We start from the raw sequence: 6,000 nt of genomic DNA, 5'->3' as shown, positions 1-6,000 counted from the left end.
AAGATTGCAAAGGGAGGGAGAAAGCTGATTGCAAAGGGTCTAGAATGATGAAGAAATAAGGAGATCATTTCAGGTAGGCAGAACATCAAAGGTTTGGAAGCTCAGAAGAACATGGTGGGGGCAGCTAGATGGCGCAGTGGATAAAGCACCAGCCCTGAGTTCAGGAGGACCTGAGTTCAAATATGGCCTCAGACACTTAACACTTACTAGCTGTGTGACCCTAGGCAAGTCACTTAACCCTTATTGCCCCACAAAAAATAAAAAAAGAAGAAGAGGAAGAACATGGTGGGTTCAGATAAGAATGGCATGACTGGACAGGAGGATTCACTTTGGGAGCTACAGTTACATAGGCAGATCTTGGAGGTCGCTTTCCAATGTGAGAGTCTGTATTTTGGCAGATTCAGTGACTTTCTCTGTAGGGAATGAAAGGGCATAATTGAAGTGATCATGAGGAAGAGAGCCCAGATTCAGGCCCATGCTCTCTTTGTTAAGGCTTGAGGTTGGAATGAAATGAGGCACCTGTAGGTCATTCAACAGTGAGCAGAAGAAGATTTACATAGCCATTAAATAAAAAGGCTATTCAATGAGCATACTATAGTACTTAATTTGTGTAGACTTTGCCTCCCTCTTATGGAAATACATCTAGTCAGAAGGATTGGGTGTGGAGAATCCTGTGGTCTTGGGACATCTGCCAAGTCTGAAGGGCTCCAGCTCCATGTGGGCGAGCCTTTGATGTCCTTAGGTGACCAGGAAACCATGACAATATGGTCAGAGGCTACCAGGAAGTTTCATTAAAGGAGGAACAGTTTGAACCTTAATCCTGTGGGCCAGTCAAGTTCCAGGGACAGTTTTGTAAGTTTTTAGGGGGAAAAATATTTTTAAGAACTTATCCTAATTTGGATATGGGAAGGGCTTAAGATAATTCTCCCTTTACAGGGAATTAAGTAATCCTCTGCAATATTTTAACCAGAGTCAGCTACCGATAAAAGATTTTCTCAAACACAATAGAATACCCTTCTTCTAGGTTGGACTTGGACCTGTTTCTTAGGATGGAAAGTAAGGGAGGCCAAAAAAAAAAAAAAGAATTGGGATCAGGGGTAAAGCATCCTAGTGGGCAATAAAGCAAGGTGTGCAAGGAGAAATAATATCTATTAAGGGCCTATTATATAATTGTACTAAATACCCTGCCCATACCTAAAGATAACTCTCAATGAATCACCAAGCATTTATTAAGCTCTTACTATGTGCCAAGAACTGATAGGTGTTGAAAATAGAAACATTTAACTTCAGGGAGTTTACCTTCTATTAGAGGAAACAACACAGACACATATAAATACAACATAGACACAAAGTAATTTCTGGGAGGGAGCATTTGTAGTCGATGAGGTCAGGTACAAATGAAGAAAGGGTGCATTTCAGGGGAGTAGCCTGTGCATAGGTAAGAAGACAAAAGAGAGACTCTTCCATAGGAGAAAGAGAAAGTTGGCCAGTTGGGGTGGAACATGGAAAACATAAAGAGTATACACACACACACATATACACATACACACATATACATACATGCATGCATACATACATATATAGATGTTTAATGCACCATAATGTACATGTATAATATAATATGTAAGGAAGACTAGAACAGATTGCAAAGGATTTTAAATACCAAAGAACCTCTTGTTTTTCCTAGAGGCAATAGGGAGCCATAGCAGTTTGTTGTTTTTTTTTAACAGAGGAGTTACATGGTCAAATCTATGCTTTAGGAATATCAATTTGGCAGCTGAATAAGGTATTTAGGGAGGTCTTCATTGGATTTTTTTCAAGCTTATGCTGGGTACTGTAACTATTTATCAGGTATGCTATAGTGAAAGATTCCTTTGTGGGTATGGGGTAGATTAAATGGCCCTTCCAACTCTAAAATTCTGTAATTCTGTAATGAATGAAGTTAATTTCTGAGTAAAAAGGCACAGTTGGGACAGTAACATGTTAGAATAAATTAGTTTATCAGATTCCTTAGCAGGGCCTTGAATGTGTTATGGGAGGATTATGGGCCCCAGTTACCCCAGAAGTTGTCTGGGGAGGTCAAGGAACTTTTTCCTTGAAACCCCAGGAGTTTTCCCCTGAGATCAAGGAGGCCTCTCTTTGAGGTCTACCAAGGATAGACACACCCAAAAGAAATAAGCAGCACTGGATCAAACTGAACAAGCTCCAGGACCACCACCCTATATTCCAGTCCCCCTCACCACCTGGATGAGGTAATCCTGTTAGGCATGGCTACGCCAGGAACTTCCCACCAGCAGACTGCTTGGACCCACCAGGATGGAGTTAATGCCCATCACCAGATTGCTCACGACCCATTGTCAAACTACACCAACCCACCACCAGAGGACTTCCAACCCACTGCCCAATAAGGGACATTTTGCACATGCCATCTTGGCCCTATAAAAGAGGGAGGAAAGCGTTTTTTAAACCTTCCTCCAGGCCAGTTTCTCTTGTACCCCAATAAACCTGTTCTTTTATTCCTAAATAGGACTTTTACGAGAGTATGATTCTTTACAGAGGAATCCTAAGGACCCACATGCTTTCTCCCTATATTAAATGAAAAGGCCAGATCATTTTTAATATGGGAATATATTTCAATGCAGGTAGATATGGGTAGGTATTTCTTTTTTTTTTTTAATTTTTTGGTGAGGCAATTGGGGTTAAGTGACTTGCCCAAGGTCACACAGCTAGTAAGTGTTAAGTGTGTCTGAGGCCGGATTTGAACTCAGGTACTCCTGACTCCAGGGCTGGTGCTTTATCCACTGTGCCATCTACCTGCCCCTAGGGTAGGTATTTCAATGCAGGTAGGTGTACAGGCTATGTGGATAGAGTGCTGGGCCTGAAGTCAGGAAGACTCATTTTCCTGAGTTCAAATTTAGCCTTAGACTCTTACTATCTATGTGACCCTGGGTAAGTCATTTAATCCTGTTTGCTTCAGTTCCTTATCTGCAAAATGAGCTGGAGAAGGAAATGGCAAACCATTCCAGTATCTTCACCAAGAAAACCCCAGGGGCAGCTAGGTGGCGCAGTGGATAGAGCCCCGGCCCTGGAGTCAGGAGTACCTGAGTTCAAATCCGGCCTCAGACACTTAACACTTACTAGCTGTGTGACCCTGGGCAAGTCACTTAACCCCAATTGCCTTACTAAAAACAAAACAAAACAAAACAAAAAAAACCCAAAAGGAGTCATGAAGAGTCAGAGATGATTGAAAGCAACTGAACAACAACAGCAATGTTATTTGTGTATCACCATTATGAACATTAGGTGTAAAAGAACAGAGAAGCATAAGGAAGCTATTTTTTTTAGCATTGTTCTCAAAGTAGTGTGTGGGGGCGGGGTGAAGGGTAGTACAGCAAATCCCTACCCTTATTAATGTAGGCCTAGCTAATAAAGTAGAAATCTATAAAGTATAAATCTGTCCCCTAACTTAATATAAGCAATAGAACCATCATCAATATATAGTAGGTTAATGAATTCTTTTTTTTTTTTTAGTGAGGCAGTTGGGGTTAAGTGACTTGCCCAAGGTCACACAGCTAGTTAAGTGAAGTGTCTGAGGTTAGATTTGAACTCAGGTCTTCCTGAATCCAGGGCCAGTGCTCTATCCACTGTGCCACCTAGCTGCCCCCTGGGCTAATTAATTCTAACCTACATAACTCTTATTCTAATAGTGTTAACTAAATCAAATAATTTTATTCTACCAAACTAGCTAACCCAATCACTAATACCCATTAAGTCACAATGAACTGAGTAAATACTGATTGAATTGAGTAGGGGTATCAAAATTATTTCCATAACAGAAAAAAGAAAGGGAAGCTACACTGCCCCAAAAGTGCTTGGGGACAGAAAGGGATACCATCTGTACGGTTACTACTTCTTTCTCCTTCACTGTCCTTGAGAGTAGGACTTCCTGATTGCCTAGAAGGTGGCTGCTGCTGCTATGACCAAAGGCTCTCTCAGCTCTGGAATGGGTTGCTGGAGATGATCACTGAGGAAGAGATTCTGAGAAAGGAGCTGAGAAAATGAACCATCCTGAGTACCCAGACTGCCAGCTATTGCAAATCTGTTTGGGCTGATGAGCTTACAGGAAAAGACTGATCATTTTCTTCTATCTTCTCCTTTACTGCTTTCCCCTGTTGTAACAGTCTGTAACCATGAGATAGGATCAGAGACATACACAACCCTTTTTGTTATTCCTTTCCATGAGCAGTGATTTGGATATTACTTCCCCTGACTTCCAGTTGATTTGTTAATAAGCATTTTAAAGTACTTACTCTGTGCTAGGCACTGTGTTAAATACTAGTGAAACAAACAGAAACAGAAAGAAATTGTGTCTCTGCCCTCAAGGAATATACATTCTAATGGGGGAAGACAACAAATTAAGGTGGGGTAGAGGGAAAGGGGAGACAGGATATAAGGACACTTGGGTGGGGGCATAGCAATAAAGTCATTAGAATCAGAAGCACACCTGAAAGGGGAAAGAAGCATGGCTGGACTGGCCCCAAAAGGAACCAATCAATGTGAAAAGGGGCTATCCTGTTGCAGGTCCCTGGGCAGGTAGGAGGAGATTTAAGAATTTAGGCAAAGACTACACATGGATGGCCCTACATAGGTGAATGGGACATATTTCCTTTCATTTTCTTTTTTTTTTGGTGAGGCAATTGGGGTTAAGTGACTTGCCTAGGGTCACACAGCTAGTAAGTGTTAAGTGTCTGAGGTCTGATTTGAACTCAGGTCTTCCTGATTCCAGGGCTAGTGCTCTATCCATTTCGCCATCTAGCTGCCCCCTTTCATTTTCACTATGTTTAATAAACTATGTTGAACATCTGAGTCCTATGGGTGTGGAGCAAGTTGTGACTAGAGAGAAGAGTTTTGAAATGTAGAGTTGAGGTTTATTAGTTATATACAAACTATAGATTTTTAATATTTTGAGTAATATTCCATTCATTCATTAGAATGAAAACTCTTCGAGGGCAGGAACTTTTTCACTTTTGTCTTTGTATCTCCAACACTTTGCACAGTTCTTAGCATCCTCTGGTGGCTAGTGGGGATATTGCAAGCTTTTAAGAAGCTTCCCAATGGCTGGATAATAACAGTGAAGAACAGCTTTGATTAGGCAGTACTTGGGTTATTGGACCCATGAGCCCCAGGGAAGAAGCCACTAGGGTCATGGATGTCACTAATATTACCTTATATAAATGTGCACATTTTTGATGCCAGAAAATTCTGCTTCTAAGATACTAGCATTTATTTTGTGTTGTCAAATTGTATATATGACATTTAAAACTTAGTCTGTGGTAGAAAACAATACATAGAGGCTGTGGCTTTTTAGTCTTGCCTAGAGCATATAAATATATTGTTCAGGCTCTGAGGGAACAACATAAGGAAGAGGAAGGAAACTTTAAAAAAAATAGGAGAAAAGGGAAGGGAAAGGAGAGAGTTTGCTTGATTTTCTTTGAGTCTTAACTAAAGTTCCACTTTCTGCCCTTCCTAGTCCTCCTTAATCTTCTTAGTGCCTTCCCTCTGAGACCACCTCCCATATATATCTTGTTTGTACATAGTTGTTAGCATGTTGTCTTCCTCATTAGACTGTGAACAACCTGAGAGCATATACATTCTTCCTCATATATCTTCTTAATTCTAGAACATTTCCTCTTTTAATTATTTCCTATTTATCCTGTATATAGCTTGTTTTGCATGTATTTTTTTTTGCATGTTGTCTCCTCCGTTGGACTTTAAACACTGCTTCCATTTCTTCTCCCACTATTTGCCAAGGAAGTGATGGGACCAGGTGCCAGGAGCCTAGTGTTTTTTTGTTTGTTTGTTTTTGCAGGGCAATGAGGGTTAAGTGACTTGCCCAGGGTCACACAGCTAGTAGGTGTCAAGTGTCTGAGGCTGGATTTGAACTCAGGTCCTCCTGAATCCAAGGTCAGTGCTTTATCCACTGCACCACCTATCTGCCCT

The sequence above is a fragment of the Dromiciops gliroides genome, chromosome 1, assembly GCF_019393635.1.
Source record: "Dromiciops gliroides isolate mDroGli1 chromosome 1, mDroGli1.pri, whole genome shotgun sequence".
NCBI classification, from domain to species: domain Eukaryota; kingdom Metazoa; phylum Chordata; class Mammalia; order Microbiotheria; family Microbiotheriidae; genus Dromiciops; species Dromiciops gliroides.
Note: the sequence above shows the minus strand (reverse complement) of the source record.